At 41.4% G+C, this 18,086-nt stretch overlaps 1 long non-coding RNA gene across 1 annotated transcript in view; it reads right to left on the reverse strand.

Annotated features, from left to right (window-relative positions):
* Positions 1-4,943: 4,943 nt before the first annotated feature.
* LOC149874942 (uncharacterized) overlaps positions 4,944-18,086 on the reverse strand; it is a 53,832-nt gene continuing 40,689 nt past the window's right edge. Inside the window, exon 3 of the long non-coding RNA XR_016439993.1 lies at positions 4,944-5,198. This is a non-coding gene — a long non-coding RNA (uncharacterized LOC149874942). The remainder of the gene's footprint in view (positions 5,199-18,086) is intronic.

The following is an 18,086-nucleotide window of genomic DNA, read 5'->3' on the forward strand; positions in this document are numbered from 1 at the left end:
TTTGCCCCATGTTGCACTTAGAAAGCAGGTGTTTAAACCTACTGCTTTATGAATTGACACAACACTCAGCTGATAAGTAGCAGAAAGGTTTGTTTTAATAACTACCAACAAGCTACAAAACTAAATAACAGGAAAAGACTCTTTCCTAATTTAAAACAAGCTATTAGTACTTAGTATTATCTTAGCTGCAGAGAGATCTTTACCCAATGCAGGCAGGAAGCAGTCCTTATACAGCCTCAAAGCATGGATCCTTCACTTGTCAGCTGGGTGGCAGGATGGCTTAGTCTGGACTGCACACGTTGCTGGCAAATCTGCTTAGTTTTTATACTGTTTAATTGTATAGCTTCAAAGCATTTTTCCTTGATGGTTGGCCGATTAGAGTCCAAACAAGGAGGAAAAGGCAATCATTGTAACACAACTGTTAATTGCCTGACTCCTGTTCTAGAGGTGAAGACTGTGGGGTTTTTTTGCAGACCCTGCAATTATAGGTCAATTTACAGGTGATGGGTCTGAGTGGTCCAACAGGATCCTTAGAGGTGTCACCAAACCTGTTTGGGGGTATTTGTATATCAATGGGCAAATGTGCAGTAGCTTATACTGGTGATGGCCTATTTACAGAACTCTAGACATACAATGAATGATTGAGACATTGTAAAGTGATATTGGATGCCTGTTTTGAGAAATGTGAGGATGTCACATACAGAAAATCCTCCTTATATTCAATGTACCTTAGCCTTTTGTCTTCTTTAGTTGCTAGGTCAGTTGAAATGTATATGTAGTTTCCTTGCCTTCACTGGCTCAATGGCCCAGCTTTTCCTTTGGCTCTTAGCTTGGAAATACACATGATGAGCATGTCAGGACTGCCAATAATTTTAACCATTTTTATTATTTTATGGCATGGGTCTGGTATTGGGTTCCCACAAGCTCCACTGTCTCAATGTCTAATGGGTTGCAAGCCATTAGTGGAGTTTGATTTTCTCATGGCAGTCTTGTTATCACAATCTAGTCTTGACCCAGTCACTGTCTTGCATTTTTTGTGCAAGAGACACTCTCCAAGCTTTCACAGTTTTCATATGCAGTACCCCACACCAAAGTGCACGTTCAGGCATGTGTGCTGAAGCAGAAATCTCCAACAGAAATTTTTGCCTCTGCTACTGCAAGTGCATGTGCCTGCATGTGCAGACACATCTAATAGGATTTTTTTCTGTTTCAGCAGTATTCTAGATTGGGTCCAATGGGTGACTTGTTGTTCTCTCCCGGTCATCTAAGTAGCCATCTTTTGGTCACCTAGTCAGCAATTTTTGCACTTAGATGTCCACTCTGCATTTACATAGTCCTGAGCATGTTGATGACTATATATCCACCCAGTCTTGGCAGCAACATATTGGAAGCCAAAGGACCTAGGAAAGAATAGAAGACATTTCCCTTCTAAATTCACAGTTGCTTAACTATATCTTCAGATGCTTTCTTGATCTTTCTATATAAAATTTTCCTGACTTCTTGACATCTATTCTATGAAGCACAGTGATGGATCACAATGTTTACTGAAGATAGGTATTCCTGAAAATTACTTCAAATGAAATGTGTTTTGAGAAGACAAGCCATAATATATATCTGCTTTATTAAAACTATATAACATAAGCTTCATTTGACATTAATGTATTTTTTAAATTTGCACCATAGTGACAAGGTTATGACTGAAATGCTCAAACTGACACTTGGCATTGCATCTCCATGTAGCTGGCAAGATAGTATTGTACACAGAGCCGTTGGCCTTCATTTGCCTCGGCCTGTTTCTGCAGATGAGTCAACTTTTGAGGCTATCCATAGAGCAGAGCTGGCAGTTGATAGACCCAGATGCCAAGCTCAGAGTTCCAAGTCATAAACAGTAGGATTTGTAACTGGCTACTTCCATGATCTACTTTAGTTTCACCGGAGGGTACATACAAAAATTGCCTGCCTCCAAACTGTGAGGAATTGCTCTGTGTTCTATGCAAAAGCTTGGTCCCTGTTCCACTAATTCACAACCTTGTGCCCTAAATTAAAAATTCTTGTTGCACAGAAAATGTGTGTACTGGCCAGGGGAGTAATTCGTATGCCAAACATGCATCTATGCAGTGGACTGAAGATTTTCTGTGAAGCAAACAGTAAAATCTGTGAAGCTTCTCTATAAAGTCACACCTTTTAAAAGTGTGAATACAAGTCATTACTTTTTGAACAAGGTTGTATGGTAGCATAGGAATTCGGGTCGAGTATCTATAAATGTTTCTGAGATAAATGTATGTAAAAAAAAATGTTGGTGCTCAAGTGTCTGATGTGCTATGCTCTAAAAAGATGAGTTTACTTTATAATTAGAAGCAGTATTGATTTCAAAATAGGTAAGCTAATGGAATATCCAAATGTTACCATAATGAAATTCTACAAACACTTCACATACAGACCACTCTTTGAAGTTAACTGGATTTCTTGTAAACCTTCTGCATGTAGTTCAATCCCCAAATTTCTATCAAAAAATACTACATTCCTGAAGTTACTAATAGCTATGATCAATGCAAAAGTTACTGCAATAATATGTTATTTTTGCTGAAAGTCTTCTTTAGTTTAGTTTTTTAAATATATTTTATTATAAAGAAATTGTTCAAATCTAATATTTTAACAATGTTTGGTGTGCCAGGCCATGGCTTATCTACTTTTTTTTTTTTAATTCCTTAATCATCCCTTTTCAATGCACATATTTGTTAAAACAATATTCCCTTATTTGAATATTACTCTAACAAGTAAGAAGTAGACACCTAAGGAAGAATCAGTAAAGAGGGCTGGGTTGAGAGAAAAATGAGAAATACTTTTCATCATATAAAGTTGTCTGGAAAAATTAGTTAAGTATTGATGGAGTCCAAAGGAATATAGCAGGGAAGGGAAAAGTGGAACTACTGCTGAAATTTTAAAAAATGGTGTTTTTTTATAGTTGGTACAAAAGACTTTAAAGTGTATGTATTCTGAAGGGGGAAGTTAGATAGATGTCCTCAAGGCTGACCTTGTTAACTTCACAAAGTTCCCAGTGGAACAAGAGAAGAGACTTTCTGAGCTTTTGTTAAATACAAGAGCTAAGGGGCAAGAACTAATTGCCACAGCAAACTCACACTCTAAAGGTCTATTAAAACAAACAAATAACAGCATAATTAATATTGCATATGCAACTTCAAAGCAGTAAAGCCTGCATAAGTAGTTTGAACAAGAGTTGAAATATGTTTGAAAGAAATTATCTATACAGAAATATATCTTCATAATTCAGTTTATGATTCAGTTTGGACATGCTTGTTCACTTCATAGGTCATCTTCCTAAGAAGATTTACATACAGGCTTCTGTAGTTAGGAATGTTGTGGCAGGACCATTACAGCTACAGAAACCCGTAATTCATACACAACAATATGTTTTACTAAGTCACACTATTTCATTCTGAGAGGCTGAGTCATCCAATCTGGACAAGAAATAGTAAAATGCTATTTAGAGGGAAAACCACACCAACCACAAAGTCCCAGTATTAAGTCCCTAGGTAGGTGAACTATAGAGAAGGTGCAAGTAAACACACTTTTGAATATGCAGGGGTCCCACAGAGCCTGATGGATCGTCCATCAAATGAGAAGAACCACAGCCCCTTTGTACAAGATGTATGAAGTCCTTGAACTGCTGGGTCTGTGCAAAAATGGGATCAGAAGCTGTTGCTTTGTGTCATGTTAAGGCTACAGCATTTTGAACATGTCAGCCAGCACTGGCATGGGAACTTTTTCTACTGAACACTAGGGCTAATTCTGGACAGCCACTGTAGCTGCAACTGTTAGCATTAATTGGAGCTATTTAAAATATGTTTACTTGATAGGGTTCACCCCTTGGTGACTACAACAGATGTTATTTTTGCATGGAGGATCCCTGAAATATGCACATGAGAAACCATAACTTATTTACAAACCTGAGCAAAAAAGCAAGACTGGTCTCACAAAAGAAAGGAAGCTGATACAAAATGACCAGCATCCATGTTATTTCCATAATCCTTTGGGGGAAAAGGATCCAAAGGAGGCAACAGAGTATATATGTATCATTCTAATTTTGTTTCCTCCTCAAAGTGCTATTCAAGAAAGCATCATTCTAAATAGTTAACCAGTTCAAACAGAAGTTAACTTACTCAGCACGTGCTTAAACCAAAGTCTGTTGACATGATGGATTTTGCACTTTCACACACTTCATTTTATATATGTGTATGTTGTAGCACAGGCCCACTTCTAATCAAGCTAAAGGCATGTTCCTAAGATCTGCAAGTTATGAGACTTCCCATCTTGGTATTGCTGCTTTCTGTACCTGTGTCTGTAGGCCACAACATGGAGTCAGAGCCTTGCAACTTCCAGGCAGAAGTTATGTAGCATTGAAGGTTATTACCAGGCCTTCTACCTCACCCACGATGACTATAGAACATGCAGTTAGTAGATAATCAACAGCATTTTGAAGAATTAAGACAATAAGGCGACATCATTGGGTCACTGATAACTGATACAAATAACTGATACAAATAACCTCATTGTAAATAGTTAAACAGCTCAAAAAGAAACTAATTTACTCATCATATACTTAATCCAAAATCTATTGACATCAATAAATTGTATTACTTCCATCCTAATGGTGTTCTTTCTTCATATATGGACTGTATAAAGATGTCATCCCTCTTCTAAAACAGTGTGTGGCCTATTCCCATCCAGAAAACCCAATACTGGCTTTAAATTTGGCATTCTAGTACAACATATCTTTTCTATTATTTGTATTATTGTGGTGCCTACAAGCTCTATTCAGGGAGCAGGACCCCATTTTTTGTAGATCAAAAAAAAATAGTCTACACCCCATACAGTTTACAAGGCAAGCAGAAGATAAGAAACAGCAGGTGGGTACAGAAAGCAAGAGAAGTACAAGGGAAATATTGGTTAGCATGACAATCTCAGTATAACAGAAGCTGACCTGTTGTCATTTTTTGTAGGCATAGGAGGAAAGATCTTTAAGGAGAGATATGAAGGTGAATATTGAAGTGTCCTACCTGATGCATTTTTGTTTTTTATATCCCTCTGGCTTCAGTTAATCTGAGGTACACAAAATCATTAAGATCTGCAAAAGGAGTTTTCGGAGCCATTACAGATAATTTATTCAGGTGGCAAAGCTGCAAAATGAATAATATTTGTAAACACAAACGAGACAAGGATGTAAGTGCTGATTTGGTCCGTGCACATCTAACATCTGCTTTTCAAAGCAACTCAAGTTAATTCAGCAACATTCAATGAATTTCCATTTGCTATAAGTAACATAAATGTATCTTATTCTAGCCAGTAAAGCTCTTGAAGGCAATGTTGGGGGTGTTTAATTATTGCTGTATGATGTATATCTGGCCAGTAATATCTTGGTTGTATAATGGGTAGAATATGAAATTAGTTTTATGTCAGATGCGTTAATTGTTTGGTGAGTCAGCACTCTGTAAAATGCAAATGTTCTACCATAAACAAGTACAGTACAGCTTGGAACGACTGCCTGTTTATTCTCATGCGCCCACTATATTCTTAGTTGTCTTCATTTTGCAACTTTGCAGGATTTTTATATATATATATATATATATATAAAAAACACACTTTGCTTTCAAGTTGTAGGGACCATACTGAAGAACTCTGTTCCCACTCTTCCTTATAATTATAAACATATGATTTCATTCTAATACTAAGAAATTAAATACAAAGCCAGGCTTTTTAAAAAATTTTTTTGGTGGTTAAATACTAGGAATGGCATGTCTTCATCAAATGAGCAGCTATAAAGCTTTTCTGAAAACTTTGCCAAGAACAGACAAATAAAATCAATATCATCAAGGAAAAATATTATTTCAATAGTTTTGTGACTTACTTTCTGCATTTTTGGTTTATCCTTTATGTATCTTAAAATATTGCATTGCTAGTAAGGCATAAACTCCACTCCTGATGGTAGAATTCAGGTGGCTCTTCTTTTGTTTTTTAAGTTACAGATAGATAGATAAAGATATTTTCACACTGTTGATTTCTTAAAATATAAAAAACGACCTCTGAAAGCTTTGACCATCTTGATATATTATACTTGCATAATATACCCAGGAGGCAGCTCTCTTTACCAAAAATAAAAACATAACAGCAGAGATAATAAACAGTACCAACAGTGCAATCCATCCCACTCTCAAAACTAGTCAAATACCTGTGAGAAAAGATTAAATTATCCTTTATACTCAAAAGATCCACTGGCTAGGCTTTGACATATTGAGGAAAGACACAAATCCCAAAGCCAAGTGTCCCTCAGTGAGCGCATCTACACATGCTACGGTGAAATAGCATAGTATCATAGTTTCATAGTAGCTAGGGTCAGGAGGGACCTGAACAGATCATCTAGCCTGACCCTCTGCCACAGGCAGGAATGAATACTGGGTTCACAAGACCCCAGACAGGTGATCATTCAACCTCCTCTTGAATCTGCCCAAGTTGGTTCGAGATTTTGGCCACCCAAACAGTAAAATATTGCCTTCTGATCTCTAACCTAAACCTATTCTCCATCAGTGTATTACCACTGTTCCTTGTCACCCCAGGTGGTGCTGGAGAGAAAAGGGCTCTACCTATTTGCTGTTGATCTCCCCTGATGAGTTTGTAGGCAGCCACCAGATCCCCCCTCAACCTCCTCTTGCTGCAGCTGAATAGGTTCAGGTCCCTCAGTCTCTCTTCATAAGGCCTGTCCTGCTGCCCTCTCACCAAATCAGTGGTCTTCTTCTGAACCCTCTCCAGGCCGGCCACATCCCTTTTGAAGTGCAGTGCCCAGAACTGGACCCAGTACTTCTCTGGACCGGCTTGAGATGCATCTTTGGATGTACAACAAGGTATGGCTGGCCTTGCTGGCTATGATCTGGCATTGGAACCTCATGTTCATCTTGGAGTCAATGACTCCAGGATCCCATCCTGCCTCTGTGCTTTCAAGAGGGGAACTCCCCAGCCTGTATGGTGGTTACAAACTGTGATGCTCTAGCTGTGTCACCATAGCAATGCACTCCTCGTTATAGTGCATTGCTACAGTGATGTAGCAGCAAAAGGAAGTGCTAAATGATGGTACAGTAACAAAGGTACCATGGAGACACATGTAGGCATGCCCACAGAGATAACCTGCCAGAAGACAATACTTCCAGTGTCTTCTTACATATAGATATTAGATATAACACATAATTGTGTCATAAGGCATAGGATTTATTGTAATGGGATTTCTATACCTCACTCACTGAGGCCACAGTAGCTGGAGGATAGCTGTTGGATCCACAGGATCTTATACTGTGTCCACATGATCATGGATGTTTGGTTTACTGGGACAACTAGCAGTGGGACACTATGTCCCACTGCTAGTTGTCCCTGGGGAACGCCTATGCCACACATCCCCTGGATGTGCAGGTTACCCCAAGCAGGGTAGGGGAGGCTGGGGGCAGCACTGTGCTTGCCTCAGCAGCCTTACCTGGGGTCCTGGGGGCCTCCTGGGGCTGCAGCAGTGGTGACTCTGTTGCTTGGAGCCCAGCCAGTGGCTAAAGCATGGTTCCAGCCAGGCAGGCTTTGATTTTGAGTAGCGTACACTGTCCCCATGTTTGCCACTCCACTTTTTTTTTTCACTGTTTTTTTTTTTTTGACACCTGGATATCCAGGGGTCAAAGAAACCCCCTGCACTGCTCCCTTGCAGCATGGAGAACAGCTGAATGTGCGGTATGTGGCACCACAAATATGTCTACAGCGCCACATACCACACAGCCACCTCACTCATTTGGATGCAGCTTTAAAGTGCTACCAAGTTTTTAATAGATACATGGGAAAGGGAGAGGGGTACCAGCTCTGGCTGTGACTAAGACCTCATCCCCTGATGAAGTCACTAGCATAGAGGGGATTTTCCAGCTACTAGTATAACCTTTCGGGAAAAACTGGCCACTAGGGAGCAGCAACAACTGAAACAACTGCTCCAGTTCCAACAGTGTTACAAGCCACAGCAAAATCAGCTGGACATGATACTAACCCTACTATGAAGATTTAGAGCCTTCATAGTGTGCTTTGTATCTGATGTTAAGGACTCACTCTCACAGTGTAGTTGGGGGAGCAGGTGCACATTGATCAAATTGGTCCCAGATGATCTCTTGCCTGGGCAAATTCCCAAATACCTAGGCTACTTGGCTAAGTGGTGGGAGCCATCAGGTACATTCAATACGTGTGGCTCTGGTTTTGGACAGTTTATACTGCTGCCATGTACTCCTCCCTGCTTTTTTTCATGCAAATGTCCATGCATACATGCTATTTCTGGAATATTCTGGAATGTTTCAAAAGCATATGGGGAAAACCAAGTACTATTTTGTACCCATACAACCCATAAAAGGCAACAAGTTGCTGTGTGATGTAAGCAGGACTGTATTACCCAAACATCTATGCCTACACAGTCCTCAGTCCACAGGGATGTGGAAGCAGAAAGCTTACCTATCAGTTTCACTCCTAGTACAGACCCTGGGTAGTGGGGTTCCAGGCTTACTTGGGGAGGGTAAGGTAGGAGTGGAAGGGTTGTCAGGTGCTGCAGGTGGCTTAGTGACCCTTTGCTTGTGATATCTGGGGGATGCAGAACTCCATGGGCCCCACAAGATTTCCACAACTTTTCAAACCTGGAAGACACTTTGTCAATTTCACCTTGCTGCTACTGCCCTTGAGTGATAGGGTCGCAGGCTCATTTGGGGCACAGGGTGGGAGTGGAAGGATTTCTAGGTGCTGGGAGGGCTACATGGCCCCCTACTTCAATTTCCGGGGGGGCTGGGTGCTGCAGACTCCCCTTCACTGCCCCCAAGAACTCCACAGCTTTTCCAACCTCTGCTCTGGAAAATGACTGACTTTCTCGATTACACCCTCCCACTACACACTCTCCAAGAGTGTGGTCCATTTTGTGTGATGGGGTCCAGGCTGTCCCCTGACTTCCCCCCCCCATATATGGACATCTGTGCACCCCAGTCGGGGTACCACCACATAGATTTGGGGAAAGTGTAATCTATTAGTGCTGTTTCATTTTAATCGGGGAAAAATGTAGATTTGGGATTACTTTTTTAAAGCTGAATATTGGGGATTTTTTTTTATCAGAGAAAACCAGGGTCCCTGTTAATAATTTCTTTATTATTTTAACCAGTACTTTTTAACTCAATGTTTATGAGGAGCAGAAAGTTGGGATATTTTCCTCTTTCTTAGCTTCTAGCCAGTCCTGATCTTCCTTGTTTCCTAGATGAATCCTGGAAAAACTCCAGGCACTGACCCCTGGAAGGCATGCTGCTCTGGGTGCTCTACCATCCCCTGGTGGCAGGCTGACAGCACTACAATCTATTTAGAACCCTTAGCATTGTGTGTCCAGACACATGTGACTGGAGACATTTATGATGCCATTCCCAATTGCTATCATTCTTAGAGTAACAAGCCTTTTTTGTAGGTATACAAATATCCAGTGAATGGAAAATGATCTCCCAAGTTCTGCAACATTTTTAGCATGAATACTTTGAAGTCCTTTTAAAAGCAAATCATACCCAAATGAAAAGTAAGCAGCAAGGAAGGTTAGCTGTTGCTATATGTAGTATTGTTGAAATTCATAATATTACTATAGTTAAAGATGAAACTGTCATTGTTCTGTGATTTGAGCTGTGATAATAAACACATACATAAAAGAAGGGAGAACTGTTTCTTAAGAAATTGAGAACAAATTTCCATTGCCCCATAGAATGGATTGAAATCATGGACAGTGATAAAATTCTGCTGGAGAGTTTTAAACTAATGGAGTAATTTATTTAAGAAGAATGGATGCTGACAATGCTAAAGCTAATTCCTTATGTGAGTATGGGTAGTGAGACAACACAGTGAGCTCTGTTATTTGTGTGGCAATGTGAAGGTGGATTTTGGCCTGTAGGTGGAGAGCATCCCAGGTTATCAGAGATCCATTGCAACAAAATAAACTTCAGCCTGAGAGAAAGAAAAAGTACTCTGAGCACTCAAACCTACCAGTTTTTTTCAAGCAAATGTTGAAAATGATTCGGTGTTAGGCACTACAGGGAGTAAGCATATTGGGATCTGACTCACACAAGGCTTGGATAAATGATTAAATAGAACTGTTGCAAGGGATCCATGAGTATAATGTGGAGAAAGAGACCTCCTGAGATGCATACTCTAAAAATGACAAAGACCCAACAGCTCTGAGAATGGGAGGAGACAACTGAATAAAGCAAGGAGTACTGGAGCCCATCCCAGAAACACTTTGAGAAAGCTTTTGAGGAATGCTGTCAGCAGCTACTCAGAGACAGATAAGAGACAGATTTTTGGACTCCAGAACTAAGGGAACCAGCAGAGACAAGCATAGTTCTGATCTTTTAATTTGTGCATCTAAAACATAAATCTTAAACTCTGTTTTGCAGGTGATCCAGACTGCCATCTGAAAAATCATCAGAGGACCGCAAGTCCAGATGAGTGCAGATGTGCCTCTTGCAGTATTCCAAACCAGTTTGAGACGCTGAAGGAGGCACTCTGTGAATGAAAAAAATGTTCCCCATGCTGCATATTTGCAGTGCAAGCTCAAAATTTGATACCTGGATATCCAGGTATCAAAAAAAACAAACAAGCTGGGCAGGCCTCAATCCTGGACTATGCCCTGAGGTAACCTGGAAGCTGGTCCTCTGGAGAAACACTTTGGTTTCTGGCCGGAGCTTTTCTCTGTGCTTCTGTTGCCCCAGCATGTGGGGCATGCACCCTTAGAATGCTGGAGCAAGCAGGAGCATGGTAAGGATCCAGCGTGACCAGGACCCGGGCAATGTCAGGGATAAGTAGGGACTGGGGATGTGGGGGGCTGTGCTTATGAGGGAGGATTGTGGGGGGTTGTGTGTGGAGAGGCTGCTTGGTGGGGCACGGGTTCCCCGCAGGGCCCACAGCCCCACCTCCACAGTAGCAGCAGCAGGGCACTCAGGACCCACTGCTGTCAGGGTCTCTGCATGATGTGGTGTAGCCCTTGCCTCCACAAAACTGACCCAGCCTGATAGCACATGGGGCCCATGCAGGCAGTACCTAGCCCAGCATGACACACGGTCCCTGTGAGCAGAGCCAGCCCCCGGTTGACAGCCTGAGTAGCATAGAGCTGCAAAAAGGTGCATGTCCATGTGTGGCATTGTGCTGAGCCGGGCCACATCTGCACTGAGCAGCACAAGCAGCACTGGCTCTGAGGCCATTAGGGCTGTACCATGCCATGGGGGAGCTCCAACAGCAATGGGCCCTGAGCACACAGCTGCTGCTGCTGCTGCAGGGGAGAGCTGTGGGACTTGCAGGGGGGCTGTGGGCCCTGTGAGGGAGGGCCTATGGCCCTGTGGGGGCAACTGGGCCCTGCAGGGGGCTATGGCCCTCCAGAGGGGGCTGGTGCCCTGTGGAGGTGGCTGAGCCATGCATGGGTGCTGTGGCCTTTGGGGGGTCTAGGGCCCTGCAAGAGAGCTGTGGGCCCTGCAGGGATGGGCTGGGGCCCTGACGGGTAGGGCTGAGGCCCTGTGGGGGTGGCTAGGCCATACAGGGCTGTGGCCCTCCATGGTGCTACAGTCCTGTGGGGGGGAGCTGTGGGGCCTGAAGGGGGGCACTGGGGTCCTGCAGGGGAGGATCTGTGGGACCTGTGGGTGGGGCTGTGACCCTCCAGGTGGGGGGGTCTGTGGCCCTGCAGGAGGGGCTGGCGCCCTGCAGGAGGGGCAATCCATGTGCTCTGTGGGGAAGCTGCACCCTGTGGAGGGCACCCTTCCTGAGCATCTCTCCAAACACAGTTTCCCCACAATCCCCCACACCTACCCAACACCCCCACATCCCTCCACATCCAACCACTTGCATCCCCACCACATCCTTCCACACCCACCCACAAACCCACCTGCATTCCCCACACTTCTTCCCACACCCTCCTGCAAACCCTACATCTTCCATCAGATACCCATCACGACTAGCTGCTAGACAGGATGAGACCTGCTGGCAGGAGCTGTAGCTGCAGAGTCAGTGTCTCCACGTCCTGGTTACTGAAGGGGGTCAAGGGGACCTCTAACTGTTCTATAAGAAAACCAAAAGCAAACACCAGAACATATAGATATTTAGAATTTATTTTATTATGATGATAGAGACACTAGTAGGCTTCCAAATTGCTTTAAAATTGTAAATATAGCAATAAAACATTGCCCAACTGATTGGCCTCTCTCTCTCTATATATATATCTATCTATATATAGATAGATATAGATATAGATATAAATAGTAGTCTTTTGTTTTAATTATGAAAGAACATGGATTTTGCAGTATTTTATAGAGTGAATTTGGGATTTTTTTTATCAGAGATTTTGCAGTTTTTAAATAGGGAACACCAGAATTCCTGCTGGTGAGGCAAGGGCAGGACCCAGTCAGAGGAGCCTGTGCAGAGCTGGCACCTTGTACCCAGCTGGAGGTGATTGAACTCTTGGCTACTTGGCGCCAGAAAGACGTGCTTCCACAATTCAAAGCAGGCTGCCATGCTGAGAACATCTTCCGGGCTATTGCTACCCAGATGGCAGGGTTGCGGCACACATGGCCATAGTGCTGCACAAAAGCCAACTGTGCAGCCACAGCCCACTGGCAGCTGGCCCAGAGGTCCAGGTACCTCAGCTGTGGCCATGCAGTCCCCATCCGGATCTGGCAGGCATGGAGCCTTGGGACCACATGCTGTCACAGGTGGCAGCAAGTCATAGCCAGGCAGCAACCCCCACTGCCAGACTGCTGCAGTGGGTAGAGGGTGCAGGGAACTCCCAGTTAGGGCTGCTTCAGCAGTCCAGCTGGCACAAGGGGCAGTGTCCCCAGATACCAGTTGGACAGGCCTGAGAACCTCCAGGGAGCAAGTAGTCCTGAGCTGCTTGCCAAGGCAGCTGTTTATACTGCTGGGGCCAGCACAGGTGCTGGCCCCAGGCTCTAGCTATCCCTGGATGCAGATCCAGGAAGAGCTGGGCAGGGTTATTTTGCCTCAAATGGCACAACTTGCTCCACAACAAAGTGCATGTCCAGGCACATGCACTAAGACAAAAATCCCCAGCTCAAATTTGTGCTGCTCCTATTTGAGCTGCCGCAAACATACATGCCTGCATATGTGGACACATCCTACAAGTCAAAACAATTGTTTAATTTGTCAGTCATTACTTCTACATTGTTTAGAGATTGCCTAAAGTTGCAGAACTTGCAGTAAATGCAGCAAAGAGAAATAAAAGACCAAGAACTGATGATTATTAATGCTCCAGCCCTATATTAATTTTTCAGGTTTACCAGAAATACTAAACATCTGTACCAATTATTTTGGATGGACACTGACTAAAAGCTTGATTGTTTGGTGAAAGAAGAGAGTTATCAAAGGACATTATTAACCTGTTAGAGATACCAATATTAATGTTTATGGGTAAGTCTTGCAACCACCATTTCAGATATAATCTGAGTTAGTTAAATAAAATTAAATGATAGGGAGACAGTTTACTAATTAATTGTTTAAGGCTTGGAACTTGCTGAATATAATGGTTGTAAACAAAAAGTATTAAGGGTTAATTTAAATTTCTTTTATAAGAAAAACACACTTAAGAATGCTGGTTCTCTTTTATAATGAGTGCATGGTTTAGAAATGAAGATACTGGTAAATTAGAACTAACTACCATAGAAAAAAGTGAAAATCACCATATTTTTCTAAAAAAAAAAAAGTTTCTGACAATAAAATGTTACATTTTACCAAAACTATTAAAAATATGTAATTGTTTCCATGGCATAGAATTTCTTGCTGGATTTTTTTTTGTAATCAAAACAATTTTATTAAAACACAAATTATTCTGAAAACACGAATAACTTCCATGAAATCAATTAACAATGTTTTTCCTGGAAAACATATTTTAAAGATAACTTTTATTTTAGAACATTTCCAAAGAAAAAAAATCTGGCTGGTCCTCCAGGTTCAGCTCCAGGTGATTTCAGATTTCTATTTAAGAAAACAGCTCAGATTAATTGTTACAATCCATACAAAGAAGCTGAGTAAAACTTAGCAAAACTCAGATGTGAAAACAAAGTGAAGGAAGAAGCAAAAACCAAAAACTAAATTTTAAGTGCACTGCATGAGGAATTTCATGCATTTCTAGTTCAATAACAAGATTTGGGCATGAAACTCCCTACATGCTGAGACAAAGATTTACTAGTAATGTCTAATTTGATTTCTTTATCAGACAATTAGTGGATTATTAAAAATTCACCGCAGGGTCAGTCTCCTGTTGATTTATATAATCAAGTTACCTAAATTCAGTATAGAGGTTAGGGTGCTTTGTAATCATTAGAATACATGGCCCCCTTCCTACGATTTCCAGTACATGTACTTTACCTCTATGGACTTAAGCAAGACAACTCACTTGACTTTACTCACATGCATCAGTGTTTGTATAAAGATGCCTACAGACTCCCATGATGACAAAAATGTCCTAACTCCAATAAAGAATAATGGTAAATGAATTATATGACTCTAAGGGGGGAATAATCACCATATAGCCGGAAATTATTTTTTTTATGGGATATGATAATAACAGATCAAATTATAAGACTCTAGAAGAAGCTTACCCTTCTAAAAATAAATACTTAATTCTAAATTCTTGGCTAGAAATTTGACTTTTTCATGGACAGATAAATAAATGTGTGGTGAACAAGTTTCATGTTTGACTGAGCAACTTTTGAGCCAAACCTACAGAGCCTGAAGAAAACTTTCTTGTAAGACTTCTGGTACTTCTTATTGGGCTAGAAGTAAGTCCTGAGCTAAATCCTATCCCAGTCGTGGTTAATGAAAATCTGCTTTCCATGAGGCATGATTAGGTCTTTGGAAATTGTACCATATAGTAGTAGGATTTTCAACAGCTTCCAGCACTAGCATTGCTCAGCTGCCATTATAGGAATTGGAACAAGTCAGAATAACTTCAATAGGGGGAAAATCAGTCTGACACTGAGCTCTTCTGAGAATCTCATTTGGAATGGCTATGTCTATATTTTTATGGACGATATCTCCTTATGTCACCAATGTAATATCAAAGCAAATAACTTGCTAGCATACTGGGAATTCATAGAAATGATGTTCATGTGCATTCCATGCTATTACTTTCACATCACTTTCTCTCCTTGGTAATCTTTCTTTCATTATCTAGGGCACAGACTTTTCTGACCAGGAATCCTTGATTGAAGGTTTTAAACATTGTTTGTGCCATAACTATAACAGCAACTGCAAAGGTCTTGAAAATAGAGATAGGTGAATAATACACAAATAGTCTGTAAAAAATCATTTCAATGTTTTAATAAATTCAGCATGCCCACATTTATCTCTTTGTGTGTTAGTTTTTAACAAAGTATTCAAGCAGTTGAGTTTTACTGGCAAAACTGAATTTTAAAGACAAGCATTTGCAAAAAAAAAAAAAAGTTAAGCCAGGCAATATTGGTTTTATTATGCAAGTTTATCTAGTCAATCATAACTCAGAATTATATCTCAAATGTCAAATATATCTGGGAAGCTCAAAGACAAAAATAATATTCATGGATATTTGGGGAAATAAATAAGGTGGAAGTAATTAAATCCATTTTTGCCAACTACCTGCTTAAATGAAGTGATAACTACTATCTTTGGAGGAGCGTTTGTACTAGCTATAGACTACATGATTTGGGTGAGGGTTTTTTTAGGTTGTGATTAAACTAATGCTTAACCATGACATTTCCTTATGTTCCAACTTCTGCTGGAGTGTTCAAAAACTTTATTTATTTTGATCTCAAAAGGCCACACTTTGTTGAAAACTTAGAGAAATTCTGTTTATTATTAAAAATGTAGATGGGAAAAATAAACCAAAATACAGTATAAATATAAGGGATTATGAATAACACCGAAATTAAAACCTGTTTCAGTCTTCCTTTTAAATCTCTCATTATTTTCTTCTTTTTAAATTTCAGTCATTAGTGAGAGTCCCCAGCAGATGAGATGGGGACAGAAAGAATTTCTGATGAAAAGTCAGGGGCATCCCTTAAAGGTATGTCTAGAAGACTGTGCATTTGAACTGGCAAAGAGTAAATGATTGACACAGTGCATAAGTACTTTGAAGTCCAAGGCTTTGACCTGTCATTTGTTAGAAACCCTATTATAATAAATGACATCCCTAGCTAGCTCATGTACCACTGAGACATGCCAATTTTTTCCCTACAAACATTAACTATGGTGAATTTTAAAATGAAATGTTCTGCAGAAGGAACTGATATCACTTGTTGTTGTTGTTGTTGACAAGTGTGGGACTATGGGCATTATATGCAAAATTTTGATGCCCTCAAAAATTGTCAGCAATGTCAGAATATATCCAGTGTAACAGGTGACAAATGAAACAAGATTGACAATGTATGGACAACAGTATGCAGGGAAAAGCATGAATTCTAATGTTCTACAAATGAAAGCAGCAGATTTCTATGTGAAGTTATGCAGTAACTGAAACAACTTATTAAAATCAATACCTTTTTAATTTAATATCTATTATTTCTAAAAAACTTTAACTCTTTTTCAAAGCTTTGGATGATGCAATGGATAGTACATGAAGCATATACACCATCTTTCTACTTCCCTGACAAAAAATGTACAACTCTTTTTTTTACCTGTTCTATTTGATAGACAAAAATCAAAGTTGCCCACCTCCATATGGAAACAGACAGGCAAGTGTTTACTTTAAAATAGTAGTGGACAAATTATTTAAAAATAAAACACCTTTTCAAATATGATGTGATTTTGAGCTAGTGCTTTAACAGAGACAATGTGCCAGAAAGCTTTAGATGCAGGCAGGGCAGATCCAGATGTAGGGCAATGGTGCAGCTAGCTGCACCTCCACCTTTTGGACTTCACCACACCACACCACACCACACCACACCACAGAAGTCTCTGTGGATGTTTTTAAAGATTCCCTCCCCTCACCTGCTCAAAGGGAGCCCCAACTGAGGTCAGGAAAACAGATCTCAGAGGTCAGGAAAACAGATCTTACGATGACAGGCTGAGAGCCATGGGACTCTTTAGCCTGGAAAAGCGCAGACTCAGGGGTGATCTGATGGCCACCTATAAGTTTATCAGGGGTGACCACCAGGATCTGGGGGAACATCTGTTCACCAGAGCACCCCAAGGGATGACGAGGTCGAACGGTCACAAACTCCTGCAAGACCGTTTCAGGCTGGACATAAGGAAGAATTTCTTTACTGTCCGAGCCCCCAAGGTCTGGAACAGTCTGCCAGCGGAGGTGGTTCAAGCACCTACATTGAACACCTTCAAGAGTAAATTGGATGCTTATCTTGCTGGGATCCTATGACCCCAGCTGACTTCCTGCCCTTTGGGCAGGGGGCTGGACTCGATGATCTCCCGAGGTCCCTTCCAGCCCTAATGTCTATGAAATCTATGAAACTTCTGCCCATTGATGCCGCTGTCCCTGTTCCCAGCTGAACCCAACCTCACAAAGCCCAGGTGAAGCGGGCAGGACAGAGGGAAAAGCAGTAGGGGAAGGTAGGAGAGCCGAGGTGCCTCTGAGCACAGAGGAAAGGAGGAGGCTTCTTAGCTGCTTTGGAGACTTTTTAAAAGTCCCCAGAGATTCCTGCAGTGCAGTTTGTCCACACTGGTGGGCAGGAGGAAGAAGCTGGGACCATGAGATACAGCCACCTCTGCAGCATGGGTGGCTGATCCCTCAGCCCTCTTTGCCAAATCCTACAATCACCCCTGAGCACCGGTGTATAACTCTTCCTAGTCATTTCTTTCTGATAGCTCCCATGAGATGCACCTTCCAAGCATTCAAGACTGACAGAGCTTGCCACAAGAAGCTCACAATCAAAGACCAAACATGTAAAAGGAGAACAGTAAATGGAGTCTTCATGCACATCAGTTAGGTTCACTACGGACACAGTTACATGTGCCATTAGGAGGCAGTAATAAACTGTGGAGCTTATTGTTCTGTAATT

The sequence above is a fragment of the Crocodylus siamensis genome, chromosome 1 (assembly GCF_052110815.1).
Source record: "Crocodylus siamensis isolate JL-2025a chromosome 1, ASM5211081v1, whole genome shotgun sequence".
Taxonomy (NCBI): Eukaryota; Metazoa; Chordata; order Crocodylia; family Crocodylidae; genus Crocodylus; species Crocodylus siamensis.